The sequence below is a fragment of the Apteryx rowi genome, unplaced genomic scaffold (assembly GCF_003343035.1).
Source record: "Apteryx rowi isolate R43461 unplaced genomic scaffold, aptRow1 scaffold_37, whole genome shotgun sequence".
Taxonomy (NCBI): domain Eukaryota; kingdom Metazoa; phylum Chordata; class Aves; order Apterygiformes; family Apterygidae; genus Apteryx; species Apteryx rowi.
Window position 1 is genome coordinate 3,113,764 of NW_020450196.1, and position 17,689 is coordinate 3,131,452.

General features: G+C 41.0%; 1 protein-coding gene across 13 annotated transcripts in view; it reads right to left on the reverse strand.

Moving 5' to 3' along the window:
- The window catches only part of MLLT3 (MLLT3, super elongation complex subunit), a 155,138-nt gene that overhangs the window by 56,336 nt on the left and 81,113 nt on the right, over nt 1-17,689 (reverse strand). The gene's annotated exons all lie outside the window — the stretch shown is intronic.

Here is a 17,689-nt window from a genome sequence, read left to right on the forward strand (position 1 = left end):
ACCTCCACTTGCCAAGGGTTTTGGTTGAACTGAGCCCAGCTGAAAGCAAGAAAAGGCAGAAGATAACATAGAGAATAACTAGTAACAAGGATAATGTTACCACAAAATCTGCAGCCACATGTGTATATCACAAACCTGTGCAACATATACAGAAAATGCATTTGTTACTACCATTATTCTTTCTCACAGACCCAGTTAAATTGGGTGGTTAAATAAGACTGTTGGTTTAAAATGTTGCACCAAGTTTAATTTAGAGGAGAACAACTTTTTTTATAGAAAATACCACCTGCACTAAAATCAGTTGACCTTTCAGTAAAAGTAGACATAAACTCACCCACCCATAAAGAGTTTAAGCAGGTCTTTTATTGACACAGAGCAGTTCTGTTCATTTACTTGTATGAGTGAAAGGGGCATATCTACATGTTGCAGGAATAGACAGTCAGGAGAATCTGGGTTTGCCTTACTTTGATTATAAAAGCAAAGAAAGAAAAAATTCTGCTATGGATCTTTCTCCTAGGGTCAGAAGTTGCCAGTTTCTCCTTGAAGCATAACATTCTGACTAAGTAAAATATGTCTAGGTTAAACCACTGTTCTAATTTTTTTTTTAATTTAAATCGGTAAAAATTCCAGCTTAGAAATATTTATACATTCATTATAATACACAAATATTCTCACAAAGCTGACCTTTTAAAAGAAGCTTATAGACCTTTTAGATATGTCAATTTCTGGGGTGGTATCCATTAAACTGTTATTTGGACTATTGACATTCAGAGCGTTCCAGAATATTTAGGAAAAAGATGGCTTTCTAACAGAAAGATCTGTAGGGCTGGGGTGGACAGCATTAGTACCATCTCAGTCCGGGCAGATCTGGCAAATTTAGCTCCAGACAGGAAGACAATAAATCCGATATAGATTTCAGAAGACAAAATATGGATATTCCAAATTGAGCCCCACAAATTTTTTTATTTCACTATAAACTCCATGAAATTGCAATTGTCGAATCAGAATTTTATTTAACATGATTAACAATGTACAGACATACCTCATTTTATTGAGCTTTTTTTTTTCTTTTTTCCAAATCGAAGGTTTGTGGCAACCCTGTGTCAAGCAAGTCTATCATCGGTGCCATTTTTCCAACAGCACGTGCTCACTTTGTGTCTCTGTGTCACATTTTGGTAATTCTCACAATATTTCAAACTTTTTCATTATTATTATATCTGTTATGGTGATCTGTGATCAGTGACCTTTGATGTTGCCATTGGAACTGTTTTGGGGCGCCATGAAGCATGCCCATATAAGGCGGTGAACTTAACTGATAAATGTTGTGTGTGTGATGACTGCTCTATATCAACTGGCTGTTCCCCCATCTCTCTCCCTCTCCTCGGGCCTCCCTGTTCCCTGAGACACRGCAATATCGAAATTAGGGCAATTGATAACCYGACAATGGCCTCTAAGTGTTCAAGTGAAAGGAAGGGTCGCACAGCTCTCACTTTAAATCAAAAGCTAGAAATGATGAAGCTTAGTGAGGAAGGCATGGCGAAAGCCGAGACAGGCCGAAAGCGAGGCCTCTTGCGCCAGACAGGTAGCCAAGCTGTGAATGCAAAGGAAAAGTTCTGGAAGGAAATTCAAAAAGTGCTACTGCAGTGAACACACAAATGATAAGAAAGCAAAACAGCCTTCTGGCTGATAGGGAAAAAGTTTTAGCGGTCTGGATAGAAGATCCAACCAGCCACAACATTCCCTTAAGCCAAAGCCTCATCCAGAGCAAGGCCCTAACTCTCTTCAACTCTGTGAAGGCTGAGAGAGGTGAGGAAGCTGCAGAAGAAAAGTTGGAAGCTAGCAGAGGYTGRTTCATGAGGTTTCAGGAAAGAAGCCGTCTCCATACCATAAAAGTGCAAGGTGAAGCAGCAAGTGCYKATGTAGAAGCTGCAGCAAGCTATCCAGAAGATCTAGCCAARAGAATTGATGAAGGTGGCTACCCTAAACAACAGGTTTTCAGTGTAGACGAAACAGCATTATATTGGAAGAAGGTGCCACCTAGGACTTTCAYAGCTAGAGAAGAGAAGTCCATGCCTGGCTTCAAAGCTTCAAAGGACAGGCTGCCTCTCTTGTTAGGGGCTAATGCAGCTGGTGACTGTAAGTTGAAGCCGATGCTCATTTACCATTCCGAAAATCCTAGAGCCCTTCAGAATTCTGCTAAATCTACTCTGCCTGTGCTCTATAAATGGAAAAACAAAGCCTGGATGACAGCCCCTCTGTTTACAACATGGTTTACTGAATATTTTAAGCCCACTGTTAAGACCTACTGCTGAGAAAAAAAGATTCCTGTCAAAATATTACTGCTCATTGACAATGCACCTGGTCACCCAAGAGCTCTGATGGAGATGTACAACAAGATTCATGTTGTTTTCATGCCTGCTAACACAAAATCTGTTCTGCAGCCCATGGATCAAGGACTAATTTCAATTTTCAAGTCTTATTATTTAAGAAATACATTTCCTAAGGCTATAGCTGCCATAGATAGTGATTCCTCTGATGGATCTGGGCAAAGTCAACTGAAAACCTTCTGGAAAGGATTCATCATTCTAGATGCCATTAAGAACATTCGTGATTCATGGGAGGAGGTCCAAATATCAACATTCACAGGAATTTGGAAGAAGTTGACTCCAGCCCTCACTGATGACTTTGAGGAGTTCAAGACTTCAGTGGAGGAAGTAACTGCAGATGTGGTGGAAATAGCAAGAGAACTAGAATTAGAAGTGGAGCCTGAAGAGGTGCTTGCTGCAATCTCATGATAAAACTTTAACGGATGAGGAGTTGCTTCTTATGGATGAGCAAAGAAAGTGGTTTCTTGAGATGGAATCTACTCCTGGTGAAGATGCTGTGAACATTGTTGAAATGACAACAAAGGATTTAGAATTACATGAACTTAGTTGAYAAAGCAGCAGCAGGGTTTGAGAGGATTGACTCCAATTTGGAAAGAAGTTTTATTGTGGGTAAAATGCTATCAAACAACATCTCATGCTATGGAGAAATCCTTCGTGAAAGGAAGAGTCAGTCGATGTGGCAAACTTCCTTGCTGTCTTATTTCAAGAACTTGACACAGCCACCCCAACCTTCAGCAGCCACCACCCTGATCAGTCAGCAGCCATCAGCATCGAGGCAAGACCCTCCATCAGCAAAACGATGATGACTCACTGAAGGCTCAGATGATGGTTAGCAATTTTTAGCAATAAAGTATTTTTTAATTAAGGTATGTACATTTTTTTAGACATAATGCTATTGCACACTTAACAGACTACAGTATAGTGTAAACATAACTTTTACATGCACTGGGAAACCAAAAAATTTGTGTGACTTGCTTTATTGCGATATTCGCTTTATTGCGGTGGTCTGGAACCRAACCCACAATATCTCTGAGACATGCCTGTATGCAATAAGACAGAACAGTTCAGCATTCCAGATAAGCTCTATAAAGATGACAACAGCCCAAAGAAATCTTATGTCCAATTCAACCCTATGATAAAGCACACATCTCTTTTCCAAACTGATCCCGGTCAGAAAAAGAATCTGGTCCTCATTAAAATCCTTTACCTCAAAAMCCCCCCCACTCCTTTTCCCTCTCAAAGAATAAGATGATTGTACTTCAATCAGTTTTCAGAGCAAGCCCCTACTTCTGCATTGTTACTATCAAGTATGTATATATATATATATGTGTGTGTACACACATACATACAAACATGGCACATTAAGTCAAGGCTAGCGCACCCAGAAGGAGAAGATATGAATGCATGTATCATTGCAAGCTACTAATTCTGCAGCAAGAATGAAAGCTAAACATAGCATGAGTTCTCCAGTACAACCACTCAATCTGTATTWTTTTTTTTAACCATACTCCTCTCTTTTGCACTGCAAGTTTCCTACCAGGTTGCAGTTGCAGAGGACAGTGTGCCCCAGTGGATCAAGGACACTGCTGCAGCCCTTGCTTAGACCAAAACCACCTTGGACTTGGGCTTGCCTGCTCCCACAGTGAACCACTACAGGGACAGAAATCAGCAACTGTATTAATTCCCTTCCTCAGCCCTTTCCATGAGTTACTGCTCTGCTCATACAGATCACCAGCTCAGTGGGATCAAGACAAGGTCATGGGATCAGACACCAGTGCCGGTGTTGATGAAGATGAGATCACAGAGACAACAGCTTGACTTTAAACAAGTCAATTAAAGTGGTCATGTTATCACATCCTGAATTCACCAGTATTTAAAGCATGAACTCCTAGTTATAATTTTGCTGTTCTCTTACAGATTTAGCACAAGATTAATGATATTAAAGCAGAGCAAAGGCCTAGCTAAGCTCACAGCCTGCCTTTGATGTGGTCAACAGTGACAGTTTGAGGAAAGTATGGGAACAGGACAACTAACAAAGTGTTATTCTTCTCCCTGTCCCCCACCTCCTCTCTCAGCTTCCAGCAATCAATGGTTTAGGGATTTCACATGCCAGAGGCTCTATCCACATCACTGTCTTTAATAACCTTAATGCTATTCTATTAGACAAACTTCCATGAGTTTGTCTAATTGCTTCCTTGACTCATTTATTTTTCTGGAATCTGAAACTCCTGTGGCAATGAGTTCCACAATTTAATTGTGCATCTTCAGAAAGTACTTCTTCTTGAATATTTTAAGCCCAATGTCTGACTCCCATTCGGCACCTCCATAATCTTCATGTTATGACAAGGTCTCCCACAGTCTGGGCTTATCTAATGATATTCTGAAATGTATTACTGGCATGCGAGTTTTAAACTATGACTGTCAAACAAGGTAATCGTGGCTCCAGGCCTTGCAGTGATAAGTTTTGTCCAAAGAATGGATGGCTACCACAGAGGTGACTGATCACGCAAGAGCCATATAGAAACAGGCGCAAACAGCTTGGCAAAGTGAAGAGTGTGGCTTAGTCAAAACCTAGTGACTAGTAGGGTGCCAGAGGATCACTGTGAGAACTGAATGAGCCAGTGGTGTGATGGCAGTCCTGATACTGGTGGAAAAACCCTCCAGAATCTCAGTCCTCTCCTGAAAATATGAAGATGACTAAAGCCACTGAAGAAGAGAAAGTAATGAAAAAAGTCTTCTCCAGAAGCCCTAAAAACATTTGGTAAGAAAAAGTAGATTACAGTGGTGGGTCAGGTCAACGAATGGCTACATGGTATGGGCAACTGTGGCGGCTCATAGGGCTCATAGATAGTGCTGGGAAGGTACCCATGGGCTTGGCCACATCGTATCAGTGGCATGAAAGAAAGATCAGGAAATCCAAATACTAAGCTGAGAAGGAGACCTAAAATAACAATTTCAGCTGTAGCATATTATACAAGGCTTTTCCAATACCAAACTCAGGGGTGGAGAGAAGGGCGGTTTCAGCACAAGCTTGAGAATAAAGCAAAAAAAGCAGATGCTTCTAGCAAGCAAGCAAACTTTGGAAGTGGTGCAGAATCTTAGGGAAGCATGAGCTCTAAATCAGTAGTAATATTTAAAAAAAGATTTACAGAGATTTTAAAACAGGGGACTGGAGAAATGCAGACAAGTATAGAAGAACATACTGATTGTGAAGATGCATCTTCCTGAATAAAGCTAGAAAAAAACATTTAAGTTCAGCTAAGAAACAATGAAGTTGAAAAAAAAGAGTATTGTTTAAATAGGTCATGTAAAAACAGGCAGTTGGACATAGTTCTCCTTCACAAACATTAAACAGTTTTGAAAGAAAAGTCTGGGTGAATTAGAATATCTGGTTCTGAATAAGCATTAGAAACATGGTCAAAAGAAAACAACTCATTCCACAGTGTTACACGAGGGCATAAATGACACAAATGACAGAACAGATTCTATTAAGAGATACATCTTCATGTTGGTGGCTTTTTTTTTGTTTAAAGCTAAAGAAAAAAATGTATTTTAACTTTATCTGTCATTGAGAACTATAGAATCCTTGTGAATTAAAATTCCTTGCATCCATAGGAAGTGACTTATATTACACAATGCTAATGGCAACAATAGGGGGTTCTACAGATAAATGACAAAAAAAGGAAGGCTAAGGAAAATGCGGGCAGGCTGCTCAATGGAGCAACAAACCTTGTGACAAAGGACATGAGAAAGACTGAGCTGCTCAACGCTTTTTTGCCTCAGTTTTCACTAGTAAGATCTGTCCTCAGGCTTCCACAGTCCCTGAACCTCCTGGTGTACTTTGTCCACATGAAACAGTCAGGAACCCATGGGAGAGGAGGATTGAGTTTGGGAGCACTTCAGACATGGGGACATGGAGAAGTCTATGCGACCAGACAGGATACATATGAGGGTGCTGAAGAAGCTGGCCAGCATCATTGCGAGGAAGTTCTCTACCATCTTCAAGAGATCATGGCAATTGGGGAAGGCTCCTAACGACCAGAAAAAAGGCAAACATCACACCTGTCTTCAAGAAGGGCAAGAAGATCCACGGAACTACAGGCTGGTCAGCCTCACCCCAGTCCCTGGGAAGGTGATGGAGAAAATCCTTCCAGAAGCCACTTCCAGACATAGCAAGGTCAAGAAGGTGACTGGAAGAAGCCAGCACAGGTATACAAAGGGCAGTCCTGCCTAATGAACCGATAGTTTTCTGTGACTGGTGCTGTGGATAAGCAGAAAGCAGTTCATGTTGTGGATAAGTGGACTATGAAATGGGTGGAAAATAGGCTGGACTGCCAGGCTCAAAGGGTTGTGTTCAACAGCATGAGGCCCAGCTAGAGAACAATCACTAGCAGTGTTCCTCAGGGATCAACATTTGGCCCAATACTGCCATGTCTTCATTAATGTCTGGATAGGATAGAGTGAACTCTTGGCAAGTTTACAGATGATACCAAATTGAGGGGAGCAGCCAGTGTGCTAGAGGGCAGTACTGCCATTTAGAGGAACCTGGACCTGCTGAAGAAATGGGTGGATGGGAACCTAATGGATTTGAACAAAGGACAACACAAAGCAAAAGGTCTGGCCCTGGGAAGGATTAACCCCCTGCAGCAGGACAGGCTGAGGCTGACTGGCCAGGGAGCAGCTCTGCAGAAAAGGCCCTGGTGATCCTGATGGACAGACAACAAGTTGGCCAGGAGCAAGCAATGCACTCAGACAGCAGTGAGCAAAAAGAGGAGGCAGGGAAGCCTAACTACCTTCAATGATAAGAAAGTTCCTCATAAAAATAAATGACATTTTTACCTTTTCAGCAACTCCTTTAAACAATGCTTACAGGTTGCAGGGAGAACTTTAAAGACTACACTCAAAGATTAATGCAGACAAGTGTTCAGTTCTTCCCAGAGTACTGCACATAGCAACCTACTTCAGTATTAAGGGCTGGATATGTTTCTGAGGAAAACAAAAGGGAGTGGAGGAGCCATAGCAGGAGAGGGGAAGTCTCTATGCATCTGATGGCTCCAACTGCCTCACCGTCACACTACAAATCACAGACAAGCTTTTCTTAAACTCTAAAGTTTCTTCAGGAATAAAAATGAGAACATGTTAGAGTAAAAACAAATAACAATTTTATGAATTAGCATCATAATCAGATAATAAGTGGATATATATTTGTTATTGTTATTGAGAATTTGCTCTGCAAACATGCAGCATCAGCCTGTCCATCTGATAAAAGAAACTCAAGTTCTGTTAGAGGTGACAGGCGTAGCTTTGCCTGCCAAGTTCCAGTTTAGACCATAACAAACACATTTTCCCCAATGGACTTCCCTCTCCTCTGCCCTTTTACCCTTACTCAAACACATATGGTCTGAAATGGCTTTCACAACAAGAAAAAAAAAAWATGTATATATGTATACACACACACACACAACACATACACAACTGGTGATTATTGGATACTTACTACTACATACTGCAAATCAAGAACCCAGCAATATTCACAATTGTGGTATGACCTACATGTGTTTTGCTGAGTGCTTTACCCACAAAAAAGCAAAATGAAGTATTTTTGAAAGTACCATAGTTAACAAGTCCACTGTATAGCTTTTCTTGGTATTTATGTAGGAATACTTGCAAAAGTCTCTTGACTGTAGTTTCCATGAAGCATTGACACAGATGGAAGGGCCGGGGGGGGAAGCACACAAGCTTAACTTTTGCATCCTAGATTATCAAACTGTTTATATTTGCACATGTTTTACTCCAGCTTTGGTTTGAGGCAAAAACAGTTCTCATAGAGCAGGTGTAAATGATCAGCAGAGTTTTCTTAGAATAGAAAGCTTGTCATGACCATTTTTATTGCCACCTAAACCACACAAATCAAAATAAAGTGTTGTCTGTGTTATGATGACTGAGCTTCATGAATAAATTGATAGATATTTTTAATCCATAAGCTTGTTCTACTTCAGAACTTTGAGAAAGTTGTTTTCTTTCAATGTTACCACTATTCTGAATAATAAAAGCAAGGTTCCTGGCCTCTTGCCATAGTCATCAGCCCTATCTTCACACATATAAGTGAATGAACTCCACTAGCTCCACTTTTCTGTAATACTCTACTATGAATAACTAGCCATTTTTTCATCACATGAAGTAATCTGTCATTAGCATGGCAAAAAAGCTGCACCTTCTCCATAGTTAGGACTAAGAAAGAGAAGTAGTTGTCTTTTTCCTCTCCTTCTTAGACAACGCAGAAAATAGATATCTCAGTATGACTACTTTTCAGAGATATCCTGTGCTGTTCAGGAGAAGCTCCATGAACATGAATGTTGGGATGGATGATGTTCAAGAAAAAAAAGAAGGATCTTTGAGCTGTTCCATAAGGCATATAGAAGTTCCGTCAGCAGATGATGTCAATTCCCAAGAAATTCAGCCTGCAATCTAGTGAAGATAGAGAGATGATGACTACATGGCCTGTGATCAAGACAAAAAGGAGAAAGACCAACAGCAGCAAGGATTAACAGAATAACTGCTTAATGTGACTGGACAGAAAACAGAAGAAAATTCAGATCCTTGCTGATGTTAGTCCCTGTCTTGCGCCAAAGCCCATCTGTTCCAGTGACACCAAGGTCTGCAGTCAATAAACAGTTCTAGGAGAGTTGTTATTTAATAATGCAAGTTGTAGACAGAGATGGAAGGAGCCACACTGCATTTCACCATCCCTGTGAAAGAAGAACTGGAACCTCAGTGTAGGCAGCTCCTCAGTACACAACACTAAACTTGGGCAAGACAGAATTACTTTTGTTGGCTGATTTTTTCTTGGATTGCATTGTGACCCATGGGTTTTTTGCACCACCAACCACCACTAATAAGCCATTACATACATCAGTTTTAGCTTAGCGAACAGCAGACACAATAACATTAAAGTAAGGTTTAACAAGATCTTATTGTAATAACATATCTAAGAAAAATTTGTGAAAACAACACAAGTCCAAATCATATTGGAACATCCAAATACTACACTACAATACTACATCATGCTGATATTATCTATTATGGCAACTCCCACCACAGAGCAAAAAAACAACCCCCCAAAAAAACCCAAGTGTACATAAGCTATTTGTTACTTCCACTGCTGTCACAGACAGACATATGACTTCAAAACAGATTTTTTTTTAAACTTTTTTCACCAGTCCAACCCTAGAGAAAGATTTCCTCCTTTTGTCATAAATGCCAAATATGGCGCTATGCATACAAGTATTCAAACTGATCTGGCAGCAGTGCTATCTTGCCTCTAGTTCACCCAACACCCAGTTCAATAGCCTGCAGCTGCTGAGCTTGCAAGAAAAGCCTTTGTCTGCCAGTTGCTTTAAATAAAGGACAGCTTCATGGACCAGGGCAGCAGAGGATCAGTTAATTCTCCCAGAAACAGTGGGTATAAAAAGCCAATTTGTACCCATATTATTGGGTAGGAATGAACTCACTGCTTGATCCATCTGAAATGACCAACTTCCAAAATATTTGAGCTGCAGGCACCCTCTAGGGGCGTTCCATTTTGCTGCTCAGGACAACCAAGTGTTATGGAATGAAAAACTGGCAGGTATCTGATTTATATAGTCACATGCACCACTGAACAAGGTAGGGAATGAGGCAATCATAACTATGCACCACCAATTAACCCAATATAAATGTGAGCCCTTTTTCACTAACCCCAGCAATTTTTGCAACATTCTAAAACCATAATACCTTTACATAAACCTAGTCACAACTTACTCACAAGCCTCCCTACAAGAAGATTGATCTGCCAAAGACAACATTGTTATCTACCAACACTTTTGGCACCTTGAAGTACCCAGGTAACCAACAGCAAGAACAATCTGCTTTCTGAAATGCAAAACCTTCCTTCTTCAGATTGCAGTAGGGCATGCCTGAGTAACAGCTTCCAAGTATTCCATGAAACTGATCTCCAGCTTCCACAAACAGACATCTTGTCACCCCAGATCTGTAGGGGTCACAGTCCAACCATTCTACAAAGATTCTTACACTGTTAAAAACTTCATGAGCTGTCACAATTGCTCCAGATTAACCCATCAGTGCTTCTGTGGGGGAATGAAGCACTACCAAAAAGCTCTTGCCTGACTCTTGCTTTTTGCTTTTCCTGAATGACAGGAGACCATCAAGAAGGCTGGAATAACCTTATCTTAAAAGGATCCATACCAAGCTACCTGTAGTTTCATTTACTGAGTTGGTAATCTAAGAACACTTCCATAAAGAAGCCTCAGAATAGACAGATGAATTTCCCCACTATGTGCTGCAGAGAAATTCAAAGAATAATACCTTCAGTGAGAGCTATGGGAGATCCTGTTTGAATTCTAGGCAAAATGATCCATTGCTACAACAGTACCACAGATGCAATTATACTTGTGTGGCATAAGGAATAGATAAACAGACTTCTTTGTGTGGCCCTGGGCTGCCACAGCCCAACATCATTTTACAGTGAAGAGCGAGTTCATTCACCACTGAGAGCACTTAGAGTCACAACAAAAATCCAAGTGCCTTGAACACCTATTATTCCCATTCCCAAAAAAAAAAAAACCTAAAGGGAAAAGAAAATATCTTATAATTTTTTTAAGTTCCTTACTTGAAGCAAAAGTGAACGTTAATCATGTAGTTAAAGAAAATTCAATTACTTAATTATGGAAAGTGCAAGATTAAAGATAATCCCTTGCTGGGAGCAGCATTATACCTAAAGCTGACCCTGGATAGAAGCCAACTATTCCAACTAACACAGAGGACTGACAAGGAAAAGGGGAGGGTAGAGACAAGAGGAAAACCCTCACAATTTCATCTTCATTACACTAGATTAGGAACACAAGCTTCAGAACATACATCACATAGCATCAGAAGTAACTAAAGAGACATTTGTCAACTGTTACACAGTGAAAACATGAGGATTTGAAACAACCTCCAATAATTGTCAGAGTATGCAGGGATGCGACACAGAAGGCTAAGGCCCATTTGGAATTAAATCCGGCAAGAGATGTCAAGAACAACAAGAAGGGCTTCTTGAAATACATCAGTAGCAAAAGAAAGACTAGGGAAAATGTGGGCCTGCTGCTGAATGGAGTGGGTGCCCTGGTGACGAAGGATRCAGAGAAGGCAGAGTTACTGAATGCCTTCTTTGCTTCAATCTTTACTGGTCAGGCCAGCCCTCAGGAACCCCAGACCCTGGAGGCAAAAGAGAAAGTCTGGAGAAAGGAAGACTTTCCCTTGGTGGAGGAGGATCGGGTTGGAGATCATTTAAGCAAACTTGAGACCCATAGATCCAGGAGCCCTGATGGGATGCACCCATGAGTGCTGAGGGAGCTGGCGGATGTCATTGCTAGGCCACTCTCCATCATCTTGGCAAGGACATAGAGAAGAGGGGAGGTGCCTGAGGACTGGAAGAAAGCCAATGTCACCCCAGTCTTCAAAAAGGGCAAGAAGAAGGACCCAGGAAACTACAGGCCAGTCAGCCTCGCCTCAATCCCTGAAAAGGTGATGGAGCAGCTCATCCTGGAGGCCATCTCCAAGCATATCAAGGTTAAGAAGGTGATTGGGAGTAGTCAGCATGGCTTCACCAAGGGGAAATCATGCCTAACCAATCTGATAGCCTTCTATGATGGAATGACTGGCTGGGTAGATGAGGGGAGAGCAGTGGATGTTGTCTACCTTGCCTTCAGCAAGGCTTTTGACACTGTCTCCCATAGCATCCTCATAGACAAGCTCAGGAAGTGTGGGTTAGATGAGTGGACAGTGAGGTGGATTGAGAACTGGCTGAATGGCAGAGCTCAGAGGGTTGTGATCAGYGGYGCAGAGTCTAGTTGGAGGCCTGTAGCTAGCGGTGTCCCCAGGGGTCAGTACTGGCTCCAGTCTTGTTCAACTTCTTCATCAGTGACCTGGATGAAGGGACAGAGTGCACACTCAGCAAGTTTGCTGATGATACCAAGCTGGGAGGAGTGGCTGATACMCCAGAGGGCTGTGCTGCCATTCAGAGAGACCTGGACAGGCTGGAGAGGTGGGCAGAGAGGAACCTCATGAAGTTCAASRAAGGCAAGTGCAGGGTCCTGCACCTAGGGAGGAATAACCCCATGCACTAGGACAGGTTGGGGGCTGAGCTGCTGGAAAGCAGCTCTGCCGAGAAGGACCTGGGAGTGCTGGTGGACACCAAGTTAAGCATGAGGCAGCAATGTGCCCTTGTGGCCAAGAAGGCCAATGGTATCCTGGGGTGCATCAGGAAGAGTGTTGCCAGCAGGTCGAGGGAGGTGATTCTCCCCCCCACCCCCTACTGAGCCCTCGTGAGGCCACATCTGGAGTACTGCGTCCAGTTCTGGGCTCCCCAGTACAAGAGGGATGTGGCACTACTGGAGCAAGTCCAGCGAAGGGCTACAAAGATGATTAGGGGACTGGAGCATCTCTCATGAGGAAAGACTGAGAGAGCTGGGMCTGTTTAGCTTGGAGAAGACTGACAGGGGATCTTATTAATGTATACAAATATCTTAAGGGAGGGTGTTAAGAGGATGGGGCCAGACTCTTTTCAGTGGAGCCCAGCAACAGGACGTGAGGCAATGGGCACAAACTGAAACACAGGAAGTTCTTTCTGAACATGAGGAAAAACTTCTTCACTGTGAGGGTGACAGAGCACTGGCACAGGTTGCCCAGAGAGGCTGTGGAGTCTCCTTCTCTGGAGATATTCAAAACCCACCTGGATGTGATCCTGTGCAATGTGCTCTAGGTGACCCTGCTTGAGCAGGGCGGTTGGACTAGATGATCTCCAGAAGTCCCTTCCAACCTCAACCATTCTGTGATTCTGTAATTGGATGCAATGCCTTTTTGGCAAAACCTCAATTTCTACCCTGTTAGTTACTGTTTTCTAAAAATTGTACCTATCTCAAAATGTTTCTTTCTCTTTCTTCTACTCATTAATAGTTCAACTGTCTTCAAAGAGGGAGTTGTGCCTGGTACAGCAGAGCTGTTTGCACTTCCAAACTCATTTTACAGAAAGCAGACAAAAAGAAAATATCTGTTGCTAAAAAGAGTCATTGCCACTCTAACAGCTACCAATTCCTTGCATCCTCTAGATCTGAAAGCTCAAACCACATCATTAATAACCATGCGTAGTTGTAATAATGTTATAAGTTGTACTGTTTTTATAAGTCGCGATAACTGCTCTCTAAGGAGCACCTGTAAGACTTTTCCTTTTACGAAAGAAAACCTAACCCTGAAATATTGTTTGTGTAGTCCAGTTAAAGGAGTAAATGATGGAATGAAGTCTTCTTCCAGGAAGTTGGGAGTATTATTACACAAGTGCACACTGTACAAACATTCTCTTTTAAAAAGTATTATTTCTTTCTCCTTTTTTTGCACTTATGGCAGACAAGGCTGTATTACATTGCTGTCTTAACATGAACTGAAAATATTTTCACTGTCCTTTCCTGAAAGACTCAAAAAGAAGTTGTTTGTATAATTATATTGAAACAGGTGATGCCTGAGCAATACTAGGCTTCCAGAGGCAAAATCCAATTTAACTGTTAGGTAGCTGTCATTCAGAATCTTCAGAATTAATTTCTTGCTATTGGCTCATGAAGCAGATTAGGTTTCTAATCTAATTTTAATTTCTAATTTTTTTTTGAAATGAAAAAGCATGCAAACCAAGACAGTAATAGAACCACCACGACTGACAGTGGAAAATAGATAAATGGAATCACACATTGCTTATAAATAGGTTAGTAGGATTCAACATTCAAAATCTAGTTAAAAATTGAAGAATATTAATCAATGACTATAATTTCCCCATCAGTGTCAACCATCTTCCCACCTCTAAACCAAAGAATCACAGTTCTGCTTCTTTTTCCAGAGACTCCCTACTTTATAATTACAGGTTCAGAGGCTGAAACTGAGCAGAAACGGTAACTGACAAATGTAGGAAGGAAAGGCCAGGATTAAAACCTCAGTCTTACTGCACCTACTCATACATAATTATATGTGCTGTGTCTAGAACATGAGCTTTCTAGGAGCCTGCATGTACATAGTTCTGTCACTACTAGTAGTTTGAAGATTTGCTTGGTAAGAAATTGGTCTTCCTTCATATACAGGGCATCTTCTGGGATTTTAGACTGGATTACGGGATACACTCCTAATTTACATGAGCCACTTTTCTATAAAAGTTAGTTTATCATCATTAGGTACTGTACTGCAGAAGCAGTAGCAAAAAAATGCTCAATGTTATAATTTCTGTAGCAAACTTTCTGAAAGAATGTTATTTAGAATATATTTTGAAAAAGGTGAAATGTAAACAATAATACTCAGTGCTTTGGCTGAATTTGCCCCATGTATTCTTGAAAATATTTTCCCTCTCCATACAGAAGAAACATTTCTGAGTAGGTTTATAAGACACAAGGTCAATTGGAAGTAGCTAAATGGCAGAGATGAGCCTAACTAAATCTTTTCAGAGGGAGAAGGGGAGTTCTGTGCGGAAAGTATGTTTCTGAAGATGACAAACTTTGACAAAGGATTTTGCAAATTGTACATGGCCTTTGTAAAATTGAACCAATGGCTCCCAGCAACCTTTCTGACTAGAGAAATACCATTTCTGTAACCAAAGCAAAGCCTTCTTCCTGCAAGGATTGAAAAAAATAATTTTCAGATAGGAAGAGAAATCAGCAACTAGGGGGCCTCTTACTAATGATGACTGAGGGTATACTTATGCTTCAATTCTGATTATATCAAATATAAAACTAAGAAAGAAATATTTCACTGGGTTATCTAGATAATGTCTGACATTAACCCTAAACACCCTGCTTGCCTTAGCCAAAGCTGACACAGCTGAATTGCAAAGCTATGCTGAAGTTGTGTTTCCACTTGTTTATTACCTGGGATATGCAAATGTAACCCTGATTCTTTCCCAGTGAACTGCTGAATAACCAGTCTCACCTTAGGGCACATCAATGACACCATGCATATGGAAAAGGATATCCATGAGAATGCACTGGCAGTCTGTCAACACTTAATTAAAAAAAGAAGAAAAGGGGGACAGGAAGGTTATTATCCTGAAAGACAAAAAAACACTGGCTCAGGCCAGTACCACTTGCTAGTTCGCTTTTGAGAAACCACTACGTATGTATATGTCAAGGAGGAAAGAGAGGAGTTGGGGACATCCAAATGCTGCAGAGTTTCCTTAACTATCAAGATACAAATACCTAGACAAGATTACACTGAATAAAGGCGAATGGCACTGCTTGAAGTAATTCTGCTAAGTGAAGTCCAGTATTTTCAACAGCAAATACGACTCCACCTGTTCTTCATGCCTCTCTATACTTTGAGCAAATGCCTTGATTTACAACCAAAGCACATGCCAGGTAAGTAATGTCCTACACAAAGCTTGTGCTTCTTCCCTTCAGAAGGGCATACTATTTGTAGTATACATATGTTTATGAAAATAAGAAATAAAAAACCACGTTTAGTAGTTTGCTACAATGGAAGCATATTTCCCATTAATTTTGCTTGGAGAAAAACAAATGAGAGCGCTAGGCTCTGAGGAGCACAGATATTATGCAATTTACACCATTATTCAAAAGCATATCAGCAGAAGTGCTCAATGTTAGAGTGCTTTTCCTACAGCTACCACTCAATATTTTACATTTATCTGGTATCATTCATTTTGAGGAACATGAACTTGATTTTGTCTGACTTGTTGCCAGTCAAAGAAGTTATCAGTGACTTGTTACTTTTTTTTTTTTTTAAAGACCTCCATAAAGAGAAATATTAATTAATTTGACTTACGTAGGGGCAAAGCCCTTCAAGTAGTTTGTTTTCCTGTAAATGCTTTTCTCTGGCTGAAGCACAGTAGTCACATGAGAGTTAATGTTTCATGAATTCATTCAGTTGTCTATTCTACTTATATTTGATAGTCAGCTCTTCACTGCTTCTGAAATTGTCAAAAAAAAAAAAAACCCTACGGACAACAACCCATACAAGTATAATAGGCCTTTCAGTGCTGGGAGGTGTAAGCTGTTTCACAAAGATATTTAGTAAAAAGACAGACAGGACCCTATTATATCTCCTGTCCTGAGTTGATTGGGAAAACTCCAAGGTCAGAAAATTTATAGAGGAAAGCATGAAAGACTAATAGTTTCAAGAAAGAGAGACCTATTGTTGGAAGGAAATTGGCAAACTGGAAAGAAAAAACAAACAAATCCCCCCAAACCCCAAGAAGTTTGTCTCTTCCAGTAGACAAAAAGCAATCATGCAAAGCATTTTAAGAATGAACACACTGATATATTCAGGGCAAGAATCTGACAAAAATGCCCTGAATTTCTTAATTTATAACTAGACAGCATTTTTGCTTTTATTAAGTCAAGGAACCTAAAATTAGAGGGCAGAGATAATGAACAATGAAAGTTATGTTTAGCTTTGTCATTCTGTGTCCCCAATCCCAAGCCTCTGCTTGGGGATTTATTATTTATTACACTAGTAGGTAAAACTTTCCCATTGACAACTGACCTGGTATGATATTAAAAGCAGTGGCTTCTGAGTTTTTTCAGAATATAATCTTAATGTTTTACTTGCAAAACTAACGAGTGGATACCTACATTGTCCAGCATGTACAACACCTAATACATGCAAATCCAAAACACAGCTCATGCTTCTATTTCAATAAAACTATAGTTGCAACAGTTCTCTTCTCCAGAAAGACAACAAACTCTTTCAGATTATGCCTGCTCTTTACTCCTGCTTTGTTTTCAAAGGTCCCCTTCAGCAGACAGAATATTCTAAAACTATCTCCCTATTAACTCCCACCTAGAACCTCCTGCTGTCTAACTGTGCCAAACAGGACTAATGCTCTTTGTTGCTTATGACTACTCAAAAATGTTTACATAAGCATTGACCTAGTATAAACTCACAAAATGAAGGATTACTTAATATCTCTACCAGTGACCTGGAGGCGGAGACAGCATGCACTCTTACACATCAAGTTTGCAGGTGACACCAAACTGGGGGGACCAGCTGACACTCTCAAGAGCAGGGCTGYCATTCAGAGGGGCCTAGGCATGCTGGAAGAATGGGTCAACAGAAACCCTATCAAATTCAAAAACAGAAGACAAACACCCAGCTGTGGCCGGGGGTGGCTCGGCAGAGCAGTGCGGGTCCGGCGGCAGCGAGTGGGGCAGGGTCACGTGTGGGTGCTGCCAGCGCCGTCCTTGGATGGTGTTCAGCCCCAGCAGGGTGAAGCCCAG